This window comes from Trichosurus vulpecula, chromosome 6, assembly GCF_011100635.1.
Source record: "Trichosurus vulpecula isolate mTriVul1 chromosome 6, mTriVul1.pri, whole genome shotgun sequence".
Lineage (NCBI taxonomy): Eukaryota > Metazoa > Chordata > Mammalia > Diprotodontia > Phalangeridae > Trichosurus > Trichosurus vulpecula.
This window is the reverse complement of record NC_050578.1, coordinates 184,264,105-184,281,482: the sequence shown is the minus strand read 5'-3', so window position 1 is coordinate 184,281,482 and position 17,378 is coordinate 184,264,105.

Here is a 17,378-nt window from a genome sequence, read left to right as displayed (position 1 = left end):
CTTTTCAGAGCTATGGCTAATGGAAAAGTTTATGACCAAACGAGATAGAGAGGATCATAGGAAGTAAAACGGATAATTTTGATTACTAGAAATTAAAAATGTTTTGCACAAATGAAACCAATGCAGCCAAAATTAGAAGAAACTGAGGAGAAGGGATGAAATTTGTAGCAAGTTTCTCTGATAAAGTCCTCATTTCTCAAATCTAATTTATAATCATAAATTTATAGCTAAATTTATAAAAATAAGATCTATTCCCCAATTGACAAATGGTCAAAGGATATGAGCAGGCAGTTCTCAGAAGAAATCAAAGTTAACAAGTCATATGAAAAAAATGTTCTAAATCACTATTGTTTAGAAAAATGCAAATAAAAATAACTCTAATGTACCACCTCAGACCTATCATATTGGCTAACATGACAGAAAAGGAAATAATGAATGCTGGAGGGGATGTAGAGAAATAGGTTACACCAATGAACCAAATGGAGTTGTGAACTGGTCCATTCTGGAGAACAATTTGGAACTATGCCCAAAGGGCTATAAATAAAACTGTGCATACCCTTTGGCCCTTGAATGAAAATCATTCAAAGAGGTGCGGGTAGCCAAGAGATGGTTGCTCATAAACCACATTCTTATCTGGGCTAGGCAAGCAAAATATTAAAAACAATAGTAAAACTAAAATAGTGTGATCACAGGACTGGACTAGACTAAGCAAGTAGAGGAGATATTTATGAGTCTGATGACAGAGACAAAAGAAAGTGCAGCTACTGAGATTATCAATTTTTTAAAAACATTAACCACTTAACTACAATAGGCACAGTGCTAAGCACTGAAGATTCAAAGCGAGAATGAAATAGTCCCTGACTTCAAGGAGCTTACAGTCTAATAGAAGAAACAACATATACATATGTGTGCAAATATATACAAAATTATTACCAGGTTATCAATACCAGAGAGAAAAAAACATTAGCAACTGGAAAGATCAAATAAGGCTCCATATAGAAGATGGTTCTTGAACTGAGTTTTAAAGGATATTAGAGACTTTAGAAGGTCAGCGTAATACGGGAATGCATTTCAGGCTTGAGGGACAGGCTATGGAAAAGCATAGAGATAGGAGATAGACTACAAAAATAATTCTGGGGAAGTGAGGAGAGAGTGACAAGATCAAGCAATATGAATTTGAACTGGGATTCAAACTTAGTAATTGTAGCCTTGAATGTTAATGTAATGATCTCATCCACACAATGGAAGATGATTAGGAAGAAAAAAAAACCAATTTGCTGCATGCTTTCTTCAAGAAACACTTGAAAGAATGATTTATATAGAGTTAAATGACAGTTTGGTGTAGAATTATTTTTGCTTTAAATGAATCCTGCTGGAGTGGCAATCAAGTTTAGACAAGAGAACAATCAAGATAGATACTATCAAGAAAGACAAATATTGAAACTATGTTGTGCATAAAAGCACTATAATAATAAAATTTGTCAATATTAAATATATTACTCCAAATGACATAGCATCTAAGTATTTAAAGGATTAAAAAAAACCTATATAGCAAAACTAATTATAGATTACTTCAACATACCTTTATATCAGATATTTATAAATATTCAGCTTATTTCAACATATATTTCAGATAAAGCTAAGAAAGTTAAACAAAAAATTATAAAAATTAAGTAGATTCTAGAAAAAAAGCAGACTTGCTAAATCTTTGATGATGATAATTTAATTGGAGTATTTAAGGAATATATTTTATTTTTTAGCTTGATAGCTCCTTTATAAAAATTGATCATATGCTGGGGCATAAGGCAAATTCTAGCAAGTACAGAAAGGTAGCAATGTTAACTGGATGCTTTACATATCATAATGCAATAAAAGTTATCAGTGAGGGAAAAAATGAACAAAATAAAAATATTTAAGTGGAGACTTAAATAATGTTAGCTAAATAATAAGTCAAAGAATAAATCATAAATGATTATATTAAAGAAAATAATAGTGACACAATATTCCTGAATTTAAGGTATGTAACTAAAACAGTCCTTCAAGGTGAATTCATAGTTCAGAAATTGTCACATTAATAAAAGAGAGAAATCGAAGGAATTATGCATGCAACTAAAAGCATCAAAATAACTATCACAAAGCACAAAAGTAAAAATTCTGAAAAATCAGAGATAAAATTAAAAACAAAGAGTATCAAACTTAAAAAAGCATGGCTTTTAAAAAGGTCAATGTAAATGAGAAACCATTAGTTAATTTTATTTTTTAAGCAAATCTATATTGCTAAGATAAAAGAGAAGGCAGAATCCCCCCCAAATGGAGAGAAAATAAGGAAAGTTAGCAGAGACTACTATACTCAAGTATATGCCAACAAAACTGGGAGAGGGAGAGAAATAAAATGGATGAATATGAAATAATCATATTGACAAAATAGGAAATAGAGAATCTAAACAAAGTCAGAAAAAGAAATCAAGCTAGAATAAGTAAATTATATCAACCATTTAAAGAACAAATAAATCCTATGCATCATAAGTGATTTGCAAAAATAGAAAAAGGAAATCTTTACAAATTCCTGGGAAACCACATGGTTCCATTAGTCAAACCATGGGTGGATAAAGCAGAGAAATTAATCAAGTAAGTTTTTGTCAATTGTCTAGTACTGAGGATGCAAAGATAAAAATAATGCAGTACCAGTCTTCAAGAATTTTACATTCTATCACAGAAAATAATATATACCCAAATAGGTATATGTAAAATGTATACAACATATATACAAGGTAATAGGGTAAAGCGAGAAGCATTAGCAGCTAAGGAGATCATGAAAAATCTCGTGCAGAAATTATAACTTGAGCTGAGCTTTGAAGATAACTAGGGATTCTAAGAAATGAAGGTGAATGCATTCCAGGCATGGGAGAAACCCTGCACAGAGGCACAGAAATGAAAAATGGACTGCTGTGTATAAGGAGTGGCAAAATGTCTAATATGGCTATATCAAAGAATATGGGAAGGGAACGATTTTGGAAAGATAGATGGAAGCCAGGTTATGAAGGACTTTAAGTGGCTAACAGGACAGTGTGTATTTGGCTGCAAGTGTAATAAAGATTTTATTGAGTAGAATAGTGACATGATTAAGCTTGTTCTTTGGAAAATTCACTTTGGCAGTTGTTCCCACCTTCTGCAGGAAGCATTTCCCAACCCCTCTTAAATCTGGTGCCTTCCCTCTCAGTTATTTTCTATTTATTCTGCATACAGTTTCCCTGATGTTATTATTAATTCAGGCTCTCATCACCTCTCCCCTAGACTACTGCAATGGCCTAATTGTTCTCTATGTCTCAAGCTTCAACTCTGTCCACTGGTTTAATCAATCAATAAACATTTATTAAGTGTGGCTATGTGCTAGGCATTGTGCTAAGCTGGGGATACTGGAGATACAAAAAGAAGGAAAAGACAGGAGCTTACAGTCTAATGCTGGAGACAGAAAACAAAAAAGCCCCCTAATGAATCTCCCTACCTCATCTTTCCTCTGTCCAATCCATCTTCCAAACAGCTAACAAAATGATTTTCCTAAAGCATAGACCACATCATGTCACTGTTATATTCAATGAGCTCACCTCTTACCTAACCACCCCTTCTTGGTCTCCTTTATTGGCTCCTCATCCAGATCCCGTCCCCTAATGTTGGGTGTTTCCCAAGGCTCTGTCTTGGACCCTCTAGAGAAGAGGAAAAAAATCTATTTTGATGCTCTTGTCAGCTACCACTGGTCTAATTATGATCTCTATGTATATAACTCCCAAATCTATATGTCTAGCCTAGTTTCTGCCCTGAGCTTAAGTACCATAGTTGCCTATTGGACATTTCAAACTGAATGTTTCTGTATTTCAAACTCGACATTTCCAAAACAGAACTCATTATTGTTCCCTCCAAACATACCCACCGTCCAAACCTCCCTGTTTCTGTTGAAGGAGCCACTATTTTTTTTAGATTAGATAAGATGAATCTAAAGTGGACCCTGTCAGCATTGTTTTGTGATTTCCTCTAGCTTCGTTCAGCTTTAGAGAATAGCAGTGATGAAGACAAATGGTGGGAGTAAGCCAGGGTTGGAGTTTGGCAAAAATTATAGGGATTAGGGTAAAGAGACAAGAGTCTCAAAGTATATTGTAAAATTGAGTTGGTTCACCAAAATCAAGATAGAGAAGGAATAATAATACTCTATTTCAAGGTGTAGCAGCAAGCACCCTAGCATACCCAGGATGGCTTGCTAGCACAGGTTCTTTAATCTGTTTTTCTAGAAAAGACTGCTCAAAAAGGAGTTAGCAATCCTATTTTTAATTACATTCACTAGTTTCAGGCCATCCTGGGTATGCTAGGGTGCTTGCTGTTACACAAAGGTAATGAGAATAGAGCTCACGATAAACATGAAAAACTGAATAAAGAGTTATAAAGTATAGGGAAAGGTGGAATGATAAAAGACTATGATCTGAAAAAGGAATTTCAGAGTTCATGAACATGGAAGTGGAACAATTGAAGGTAATGGCAAGGTGAAGGGTGTGACCATTTCCCTGTGTAGCTAAGTGGAGTGGAGGATTAAGTCATGGGAACTAAGCAGATTGAGGCAATGGTGATGCAATATAGGAGCTAATTAGTTTCTAGTAAGCAGGAAAATGTAACTTAAACAATTTTGAGATTCTATTTTGCATCCATCAAATTGACAAAGATAGTAAAATATGATAAAATTTAAAGTTGGCATGAATGTGAAGAAAGAAAGGCATTCTCTTACACTGTTGGTGTTGTGAACTGTTGAAATAGTTTCTGGAGAATAATCTGGCGATACACAGTGAGATTAACAATACTGATCAAGGTCTTTGATCACATTATTAGGACTATAGCTTAAGGATTTTTTAAAAAGGTAATTAAGGATCCACTTTGTATGGGATGGAAAAATCAAATAATTGGAGAGACATCTTTAGGAGAAGCAAAGTGAATTAATTTTACAAACCTCAGGAGATTTGGGCATCACCTCCACTAGGAAACTAGTGGAGGGAGGCAAAGTACAAAGGAAATGCAGCAATAGATATACTTTTAATGCAAAGATTCCCGCCCACCTCTATCCCTTCTCACCATTGACTGGGAGGTGGGCTTACAATCTAGGTGTGCAAATACAGAGCTAATACATACATACTTTCCTTATTTGGCTACTAATGTGGCAATAATATGGCTAAAGAGAAGGAATGAGGAAGGAGAGGGGGACCTTCCTGGAGCAGAGAACAAACAGCTCACAGGTAGTCCATTACCTCCCTATTTGGTAAAGTTCTTGTGCTAGCATGGAGAGAGGGGGAAGGGAGGGACCTACTGCTTCAGGCCCTGACTTTCCAAAAGTTAGCTAAGTCATTACAAGGTTAAATTCCAAGCCTCTCCTACTCCCTCAGATATTCCTCATTCCAGAAATATGAGAAGAGAGTAACCCCTATATTCTTATCCTGTGAAGTCTTCATAAATTATATCCTTCTCACTCAACTTCACTTAAATACTTCAAAAATCTGTTATCTCCTTCACGTGTATTTCTTCCACCAAACCAAATCTCAGCTCCTCTGTGATTTGTAGGTGGTCTTCAAGAGTTGCTATTAGACTGTGAGTTCCTTGAGAGAAGGGGCTTTTGTTTCTTTTGCTTTTCTTTGTATCCCTAACACTTAGCACAGTGTCTGTCACATAGCAAGCATCTAATAAATGCTTGTTAGACTGACAATAACAAAAAATCACTCAGCTAATGACTTCTTTTTAAAAAATATTTATTTTTAGTTTTCAGCATTCACTTTTATAAGATTTGGAGTTCTAAATTTTCTCCCCTCACCTGCTTCTCCCCCTTCCCAAGACAGCATGCAATCTGATATACGCTAAACATGTACAATCATATTAAATGCATTTCTACATTAGTCATGTTGTAAAGAAGAACTAGCATCAAAGGGGAAAACCCCAAGATAGAAGAAACAACAACAAAAAAAGAGAAAACAGTATGTTTCATTCTACATTCAGACTCCATAGTTCTTTCTCTGGATGTGGATAGCATTTTCCACTATGAGTCTTTTGGAATTGTCTTAAAGCCTTACATTGCTGAGAAAAGGTAAGTCTATCAGAGTTGGTCATCTCACGTTTCTGTAACTGTGTACAATGTTCTCTTGGTTCTGCTCACTTCACTCAGCATCAGTTTGTATAAATCTTTCCAGGTTTTTCTGGTCTTCCTGCTCATAATTTTTTTCTGGAACAATAGTATTCCATTACATTCACATACCACAACTTGTTCAGCCATTCTTCAATTGTTGGGCATCCTCCCAATTTACAGTTCTTGGCCACCACAAAAAGAGCTGCTATAAATATTTTTGTACATGTAGGTCCTTTTCCCATTTCTGTGATCTCTTTGGGATATAGACCTAGAAATGGTATTGCTGGATCAAAGGGTATGTACAGGTTTATAGCCCTTTGGGCATAGTTCCAAATTGTTCTCCAGAATGGTTGGATCAGTTCACAGCTCCACCAACAATGCATTAGTGTTCCAATTTTCCCACGTCTTCTCCAACATTTATCATTTTCCTGTTTTATCATGTTAGCCAATCTGATAAGTGTGATGTGGTACCTCAGAGTTGTTTTGATTTGCATTTCTCTAATCAATATTGATTTAGAGCATTTTTTCACAAGTATAGATAGCTTTAATTTCTTCCCCTGAAAACTGCCTGTTCATATCCTTTAACTATTTATCAATTGGGGAATGACTTGTATTATAAATTTGACACAGTTTCCTATGTATTTCAGAAATGAGGCCTTTATCAGAGACACTGGCTATAAAAATTGTTTCCCAGCTTTTTGCTTTCCTTCTAATCTTGGTTGCATTGGCTTTTGTTTGTGGAAAAACTTTTTAAATTAATGTAATCAAAATTATCCATTTTGCATTTCTATCTCTTGTTTGGTCATAAATTCTTCCATTCTCCATAGATTTGACAGGTAAACTGTTCCTTGCTCTCCTAATTTGCTTATAGTATCACCCTTTATATCTAAATTCTGTATGCATTTTGACCTTCTCTTGGTATAGATGTTGGTCTATACCTCAGCTAACAACTTCTAATGCGAATGAATCTCACCTACAATCCATGTATCAAATGGGAGGATAATGGCTGAATAAATTATACTATAGCAATGTAATGGAATATTATTATGCATAGAAATGGAAAATATGAGGAATAAAAAGAGACATGGGGAAATGTGAAGTGATGTAGAGTGAAGAAAGCAAAATGTGTGACTGACCAAAAGCTACGTAAACCATAATAGCAGACATAACAATAATATGACATAACAAAAGTACATGAACTTTTTATTTGAGCATCACAGTGGACAAGTGAAATAAGTTCTATTGATATCTCCATTTTGCACATGGGAAGACTCAGAAAGGTTAAATGATGTGTCCAAAGTCACACAGCTAGCACATGTCAGAGGTGGGACTTGAACCCAGGTCTTGTCTTATTTAAAGCCCAGTGCTTTCTACTATACCACACTGTCTCCTGCTAATAAAAAAAGAAAGAAAAAAGAGAGACAATGTAAAAGTTTGGAGTTTATGGTTTTATGGTTGATTGTATTGCCTGTTTCTGTTCACTTATTTGTTCATTTTTTTGTTGAAATTGTTCAATCTATCATAAAAAATTACTTAAATCTAGAAAAAGCAGGTAAAGTAGCCTGCAGATAAGGGTTGTGTACGTCTCCTCTCCTGAGGTCTTTGTACTATCTAGCAGCAATGCTTACACAGTTCCTATATGACTCTAAAGCTTATGAAACTTTTAGTGGTCTTAAGAAATTAGCTGAGAAGGCTGTTTTTGCCTTTCCCGTGGAGAAGATAACAACACTCAGGAAAAAAAAAGTAAACATCTATGGTAGATTATATAGCTGCTTCAACTGGTTTAACAAGATTCATTGATGTTTACAATTTAATTTCAACCAGGAAGGAAAAGGCTCTTGTTCATTGCAGGTACATTTATTGAGTGGCAGATTCTGGAACAGTACACTATTAGAAAGCTGTTAGGCACTGCAATTGTTTTCTTTAAATTGCCATACTTAAAAGTGAATCACTAATTGCATTTAGCTAATATATTAGTTGCAACTGCATTTGGTGAGAGTCTATATATAACATAAATTTAGCTTTAATGTTTTATTGATGCCTTTTGTTATTTTTAATGTCATTGTCACTTTCTCAAACCCTCTCATAGCAAAGAGAAACAGTTAAGCCAAACGAATCAATGCATCAACCTAATAGAATGTACAACATTCTGAATTCCATAGAATAAAATTCAACAAATGACTCAATGAACAGATTTAAGTACTTTGAGATCTTGTGATCAAAGCTAGGGATGCAAAGACAAAAACAAAAAACACACACACACACACACACAACAATAACAAACCAACAGTCCTTACCTTCCAAGAACTTACATTCTACTGAGGAAGTAGCAAAAGAGGGTACTACATAGCAGGTATACAAATAAGTAAGTGGCCCATGGCCAAGGTCCCCCCCCCTCCAAAGACTCTGGGCTCAGATGGACCTGGGTATGAACCTGGGATCTGACCATAAAAGGTCATTATCTCTCTGTAATAGGGGAATGGCCAATAAGGACCCAGTCCTTAGAACTTACACAACATCCACCTAGGAAGGGGAAAGAGAAAGAGAAGGGTATAAGTATAGAGTCCCTATATATGTATGTGTATATATATATATATATATATATATATATATATATATATACTTTACAATAAGCATTTATACAGAGCTACACATGGGTGAATGATAAATCATTATAGAAGATCTTCCATATTGTAGTGTAAGCCCGGCTTTTCTTCCTTCCCCCATCCCCCAGCTCCTGCAAGATCTTTAGACTTTCCGGCTTAGAATAAAGAATCAGACATTAACCTCTCAGACATTCCTCTCTGGCTGATGGAATACAAAGAATGGAATACACTAGGAGACAGGCCCGAACAAAGAATAGGTAATTCTTAAGACAAAGGAAATTCAGAAACTGCTTCTTGAGGACCTAGCCAGTTCTCAAAAACAAAATGATTGACAAGATCTTCCCCTCCCAAGGGGAGTGGCTACCCCTTCTGGAGGGGAACATCTGGGACTGTTAGCAGTAGGCCCTCCTTGTTCAGGAAGCTATAAAAGTCCCCGAGTGGAACAAGTGAGTGGGATCTCACTATGGAGAGGAAGCTTCCTGGAATCAATTTCCCTCTTGGACCTTGATCGAGCTGGGCTGTGTAAACTGGGACCCCCCTCAGCTTTGAGAGGATCAAGTGCTGGAGTTCCCCTGAGAGGTGATGAATCTATATTATTTGTGTCTTTGTCTTTGTTGTGTTAATTGTGTTTATTAGAGTATTTCCCCTGTCTTTCAATAAAAACCATGTTCTCCCAGGAGTGTGCTTTATTGCCAGCGAGAATCCGAATCTGAACCTAACTTAGCTTAATCGAACAATGGGGTATATAGTGTGTTCAAGAAGGACTAACAGCTCTTGTGTGAGGGCTTGCAAAGCCCTTTTCAGGGTTGCTCATCCACCTTTGGTATCTCTTACCTGTGGCTCCAAGAAACTAGTGTGCACAGCAGCCACCCCAATAAACTACCTTGGCAGATGGGCTAAACCAGGTTGAGCGTATCTGAAGGATCTTAAACTTGTCAGTATTTTAGAGGGGTGTCTACCTAAAGTTCATGAAGATTTCTGTCAGCAAAATGGATAGATGAGAACAATTTGTTCCAATGGCCTGAAGCTGGTTGAAGCAGGCACTGTGAAGGCTTGGTCATATGTTAAAGACACCAAGGTCATCCACTGCATTCTGAACCATAATATTTACTTCCCACATAGTTGTTGTGAACATCATATAAGAAGGCAGCAGCTAGGTGGCACATCTGATAAAGCTCCTGACCTGGAGTTAGAAAGCCATGAGTTCACATCCTGCCTCAGTCACTTACTCATCCACCCATTCCTCTGGGAGAAGTCTTCATAGCCATGAAGGTGGCTGAAGCGTGTTCTTAGAGCTTGGTCAAACACTGAAGACACCAAAATAATCCACTGCATCTCAGTCTATTGGCAGTCATCCTGACTTTTGTCTTGCTACTGGATTTTGATGACTCTGGAAGAGACAGTGAGGCTGATGACTTTGTGCAACTCTACTTTACTTAAATCCAATTCACTGTCAAAACATCACCCCATAATGTCACTGGTCCTCTTCCAAAATGAAGGACAGACAACAACATATAGGCATATATATATATATATATGTATGTATATATATATGTGTGTGTGTGTGTGTGTGTGTGTGCGTGTGTGTGTGTGTGCGTGTGTATACATACATATATACATATGTATGTTTTTATATCATGCTTTATAAACATCTCATTTGATCCTTACAACACCCCTGCAAGACAGTTGCTGTTGTTATTTGAGCATCACAGTAGACCAAAATGTTTCCAACTCATTTTCATCCAAGAATAGTCCATCCTCCCTGCCTCTCAGTTGCTAATCATCTTGGCAGTAGACCCATTCACTGAGGAGCAGCAGAAAAGTCCCTATATCCTCTCTGCAAGGTGCAGGGGATACACTTTTACCTCTCTAGGGGTTGCCCTTCATACGAAGGTCCACACCCTTTCATCTCATAAGGTTGATTGGCTGGGACTCCAAAAATGAATCAGAGGATCCTCGGATGAGGAGCTTACAAGTATAATACAAGGTAAATTGAGGAAAGAGAGATTATCAACCATTGGGGAGGGGAGCAGTCAGAAAAGGGTTTTCATAGGAGGTATGGCCTGAGCTGAGTCTTAAAAAAGATTCTAAGATGCAGAGATGAGGAGAGAATGCATTCCAAGCACGGGAAGTGGTTGATGGGACCACAGGGAGACAGCAGATGGAGTGTCAAGTTGGGGGAACAGCTGGAACATATTCCACCTGTGGTAAAAAAACAAAAGTATGAGATGATTTTACACATCTTAATATTTTGAATTTATAGCTGGAAGTGCTCATTTATCATGATTGTATCTTTCTAATGCATTCAGGGGCAAGTCTTATTACCCCTATATTATGGCAAAAACACCTGAGTCACAGGAATATCATTAAGGCTGGATTACCTAGAAATTCAGGGCAGATCCCATAATGTGGTGCTGTAGAGAGCATACAGAACCTGGTTGAAAAAGAGTCTGGATAGCTAGGTTCTTTTCTCAGCTCTGCCATTTACCAGCTGTGTGATTTTGAGCAATTCCCTTAATGTCTTAATGCCTCGGTTTCCTAACCTTTAAAATGATTTGAACTCTCCAGGTTTAATATTTTATGACCCAAGACCAATTTTATCACTGGTTTTTTTTCTTCCATTTTTTTTTACTATTTTAAAAATATTTAAATTGTCAGTTCTATTAGAATTCATGCAATGAGATCCGAATCCAAACCTGTTTTCCCCCACAATACTGTTTCAAATTATTCCTGCAGTTTTTTATTTTAAATCTGTATTTCAATTTTTCTTCAGTGAACAAAAAATTGATTTTCTTTCCCTCCCACTTCCTTCATTGAAAAAGAAAAGCAAAACCCTTGTAACAAATATGCATCATCAAGCAAAACAAATTCTCACATTGTCAATGTCCAGAGGTGTCCCAAAAGGCATAGGATAGTTTTAAGCTCTAATATGACTTTTAGGATATCCTATGTATCTTATTCTATACCCTGAGTTCATCATTTCTTTTTCAGGAAGAGAATACAATCGATATAGTGTACCAACAAACATTTGACAGTTTTCCATTGTATGCTTGAGGGTAAATGACCATACCCCAAGAGTGTTAATGGATTGCTATATAACTTAGAGTGACTTTTGACCTTACCTGGTCAAAAGGAGTCCAAGACCCCACAGCCCTGTTCCTGAACAATTTGTTTTATTCTTGACCACATTCCTCAGCCCAGCTGGACCATGATGCTGTTCTAGAGCTCCTCTACTTCCAGAACTTTACTTTTCCTTGGCCAATTTTTCCTGGTTCTATTAGCTTGCTTTCTGTTACTTGGTTTGGTTCTTCCCTACCCTTAAATCAAATGCCTCGGTCTCTCTTGACCCTGAACTCAGCCAGACACCTACTTTTCCATTCTTTTCCTTTCCTAGGGAAAAATGCCTGATGGTAAAGTTTTTCCTTGGTTCCCTTAGTTATTAGCTATGTGTGATGGCTTGCTAGCCTGAGACCACTGTTATTTTCTGTCAAGGTCCCTGTTGCTCTCTGCAGGCTTTTGGACTTGCAGCTGGCCCAGGCAATTTACTGCATTTCATTGTAAATCACTCACTGACAAAGGGACTCAAAACTATGTCATATAAGGAACTGAGAATGTTTCTCTTGGAGAAGAGAAGGCATGTTGGGATATGCTTTACTGCAGTCTTTGAAGAGTAGCCTCATGTTAGAAGAATTAGACAATCTGACCAGCCGTGGAGGATAGCTAGAACCAGCGAGTAGAAGTTTCAGGGGAGCTGATTTAGGCTCAGTGGGCATGAGATGGGCTATCTCGTAAAGTACTGAGCTCCCATACAACCCAACCCAATGCAATAAACATTTAATAAGTGTTTAATATATAGGAAGAATGCTGGGGATAGAGACAAAAAGTGAAAAACAGTCCCTCCCTTGAGGAGCTTACATAATATACTGAGGGATACAACACATTAACCGAGGAGTGTACGCAGGTTAATTGGAGGAGGGAGAGAACGCTAACAGGGGTAATGGGAAAGCTTTCTTATAGGAGACATCACAGGAGTTGAGCCCATCCCTAATAGGTGTTCAAATGAGTCTGAATTACTCATGGCTTGTCAAGGGTGTTGTGGAGGGGATTCCTACATCACGTTGAGGGCTGTACTTTAATGACCTGTGAGGTTCCTTCCAACACTAAAATCCTGTCATTTGGGCCAGGTTAAACTAAACTTGTTGCCTTAGTGTTTACCATCTGATTAAGAAAAAAAAAACCACAAGGGAGATAGATAATTTCTGTATCTGCTCAGCTAGACAGTTGGCCATAGATCAAAGATTTGGAGCTAAATAAGACCTTACAGATTGTCCAGTCCAGAACTCTAATTTTACAGATGTAAATATATGACTCTTTAGGGCAAGGGTGGAGAGGCTTTTGGGGGGACTAAAGGTTCCTGCCTGTATTCAAGGTGCCCTTAAAACTGGACCAAGACCTTTGGGACATTGAATCCCCATCAACTGAGGGATAGCTACAGCAGATGGAGTGTCAAGTTGGGGGAAGAGCTGGGACATGTTCCACTGAATGACATGAGTTTATATAGTTTAATATCTTGAACTATAGAAAGGAACTAATTTACATTTATATTTCTTCCTTACAGACCTATATTAAATTCACCTGATTTTTAAATTAATAACTGAAAAATTCTCTGTTATATAGTTAATAGCTACCATTTATATTGCACTTTAAGGTTCTCAAAGCACTTTACAAATATTGTCTCATTTTATCCTCACAACTCTGAGGCAGGTGCTATTATCCTTACTGTATGCAAATGAGGAAAGTGAGGCAGACTAGGGTTAAGTGACTTGCCCAGGATCAAACAGCCAGAAAGTATCTAAAGTCAAATTTGAACTCAGTTCTGCCTGACTCCAAAGCCAGGGCTCTATCCACTGTGCCACCTAGCTACCTAATAAGGGATGACTTTCTGGGGAAGTTTGGCAGAAGCATACAAGGGGAGAGTTAGGCAATGAAAAATATATAGCAGCAAAATTTTATTTTGAAAAGACAGAGGATTTTAATTTTTTAAGTAAGTATAATAACTATGGAAAAATATACAGTGGAAAGATTACAAGTCACAGCTTTTCTGAGACAATTTTGTAAAATGGTGACAATATTATATGTAGCATTGATGTCATAAAGTTATAAGTATCAAATGAGTTAATAGTGGTCATGTGTATAACACTACAAAATAAATGCATAAATCAATGTATAAAATAAAATGCTATAGAAATAATTGTCATTATTATTATCAGTTAAAAAAGGGAGAAGAGGAGAAATGGTGAAAAGAGAATATAAGAAAGAGAAATCATATTGATACTCCACCAAAAACCTAATTTCTCACTCACTCAATCTACTCCATTCCAGCACTTAATGTGCCTCCTATCTCACCGTGTGCTCCATTTACAGTTTTACAAACTCCACAATTCCCTTATCTGTTTATAATCATTTATCCTTCTAGCTTTTCGTATACCTTTTGGCCCCTAGCTCCCTGCCCCCTTTTATTTTATGTGATTTGTTCCTCCACACTTGTCTTCCTGGCTTATAGTATTCAGGATTGTATCTGTTACCATTGCTCTTTGAAATATTGATTAGCTGCTTAACCTTTGCTCACAGCCTTCCATCTGCTGTAACCTTCACACCATAGTTCTGAGGCTTCATTCTGAGTGAGAAAACCAGAACATCTGACTAGAGGCGAAATCTTCTCTGTGCTGTATCAGCAAGGATCAAAGGAATATTAACCTGAAGCTAGATGAAATCTAGCTGAGGGTCACATGGAGGGTCTTCCCATTGTTTTAGGGCTCCACTTTTACATCCTATTGGAGAGAACACTCCACAATTCTCTGCCTCTTTAGAAAGGATGTTTCCCGAGATAGGAATCTTGCTTTCAAGGGCTTTTGGTTTCAGCTCCAACTGCATTCCCTGTAGTGAAAGAAGAAAGGAAAGTCCGGCCCCTGCCACTGTAGTGCATGGCAGGAGATATGTTTGTGATGATTTCACAGTACACCATAGCCGGAGATCACTGAATTAGAACAGGATGAGTGGAATTAATGAACACATCATGTTTGATAAGGTTGGTTTTGGAACTTAGAGAAACTACTCAGGGGTCCTTGTTTACAGCAGCAGTGGCTTCCTTCAAGGTCATAGTTAAATCTTTTATCATCTTGACTTTCATCATCTTTTATCATCTTGGCTTTTTCCTTCTACTATGTGAAAACAGCATATTAAAGTCCGGAAAAATATTTTCAAATGCTTTGAGATTAAAGATTCATACTTCATTACAAACTTTTGTGAGTCTATAAGGAAGCCCTTGTTCCATGAGAAAAAAAAATAAATTGCTTTAATGGAAGTTAGCTAACCCAATGCAGCTGTTGAGAAAACATGGGAAAACCTTCCCTTTAATCTCCTGGGAAAGAGACAAACCAGCGAAGGTATTTCTGGAGATTTAAAAAGACACTGCATAAGGTTTGGGCTTGGAATTGGGTTATCTAAATGTTAATCCTGGTTTTGTTACTGATTGCCTTGGGCTAGTCTTTTAGGTGAATGTCATTAACTTGGAAGGGAATTAGCCCTTCTCTCCAGTCCAAATCAGTATTGGTTTAGAGGTGCTATTATAACATTTGCTACAAGTGTCAAGGAAACAATTGCAATTTAGGCAAATACAGTCTTGAGGTATGATGGGTTTTATCTGAGTGCTCCTTGGTCATGAATAACTTCTTTCTGCTGCATAAAAAGAAAACTCACTTTGACTTCTGAGGCATAGCATTCAATTCAACTAATATTTTATTCGGCTGGCAAGGCACTTTGCAAGGTCCTAGGTCTGCAAAGGTGATTAAGGCATAGTCCCTTCCCACAAGTAGTTTACTTTCCAAAGGGAGAGATTAGAAGGGACAGAAATACCTATAATAGAAAATTGGCATGTAAATTCTCAAGAGAAATATAGACAATGAACTATGACCATATTAGGAGGAAGAGATTGTTTTTGCATGGGGGCTCTGAAGAAGGTATCATGCAGGTAATGGCACTTGTGGTAGACAGTGAAGGCTAAAAAGGAATCCAACAGACAGTGGGGTTGGGGGGGAGAGACAAAACTCTTATGGAGGTTGGCATGAGGAAAGGCATTAAAGTGGAAGAGGAACAGATTTGGAATTACAGTAATTAACTCAAGAGAAATAGTACACTCTCAAAAATGAAATTCTGAGGGCAACAGAAATGATTCTGAGGAAGGAAGGAAACATTTATTAAGTACCGACTATGTGCCAAGCACTATACTATGTACTTTACAAATATGATCTCATTTGATCCTCACAGCAACCCTGGGAGGTAGATGCTATTATTTTCCCCATTTTACAATTAAGGAAACTGAGGTAGACAGAGTTTAAGTGACTTGCCCAGAGTCAGTGTAATATGGAAGTAAGGACAAGTGTCTGAGGATGAATTAATACATAAGAGGAACCAGTTGGGCAAGCATAGTGTCAGGACCAGTAGAAACTTGGAATGAGCTGAGGCTGATGATAAATGCTAAGAAAAAAAAAAGATTTTTAAAAAGCAACATTTGAGCAAGAAGAAGATAAAAGAAGATAAAAGAAGAAGGTAAAAAAATCTGATGTTCATGATGAATGGAGACGTAATGAAGAAAGGAGAAAAAACAAAACTAATCAATTTGTATGAAGAAGTTTCACAAGGGGAAACTGAAAACAATAATGGTTAATGGGGAATGGAAAACCTAAACAACAGAGGTAATAGAAAGATGGGATCTTGTTTCTTTTAATGAGTTCAAGTCCCCAGTTCTGGACAAATTACATCAGGAGTTCTTAACTTTTTGTGTCATGGACCCTTTAGGCAGTATAGTGAAAGATGCCTATGGACCCCTTCTCAGAATCATGTTTTTAAGTGCATAAAATACATAGAATTACAAAAGAAAGCAATTATATTGAAATAGAGTTATCAAGAAATTTTTCCTATCCAAGTTCACAGACTACCTACAATGTCTCTACCCCTTTGGGGGTCTGGGGACTCTGGTTATAAACTCCTGAATTACATACTGAAAGAATTTCCAGGCATGATTGTTGAGCTGTTAGTGATGATCTTTTAAAAATCTTGGAGAAGGGTAGTTTTTAAGGAGGGAAAGGATGTAGATTATCCATAATATAGGCCATTGAGCTTGACTTTAGGTCCTGTCAAATTGCATTAATAGAATGCATTAATAAAGGATTGGTTTGTAAGCACTTAAAAAGGAAAACAGCATTTGCCATTAGCTAATGTGGGCTCATAGTTGTTACAGAGTAGCCTCATTTTCTTTTTTTTTCTTTTTTTTCTCATTTTCTTTTTTGACAAAGTTATTAGATAGGCATATCAAGTATAAGCCATAGGCATAACACAACTGGATTTCAGCAAGGTGTTCAATAAAGTCTCTTGTGATATGGAAAGATGTAGGCTAGCTTGTAATTTTAGCATGGTGACATACATTTGGAAATATTTGAATAACAAGACTAAAGAATGGTGATTGAAGGAGTGGTGTCACCCTAGACTCTAAGGTTATAACTCTAATTATTATTATTACTAGAGAATTTCCTATAAGACCTAGCATTTATAAACTTTATTTT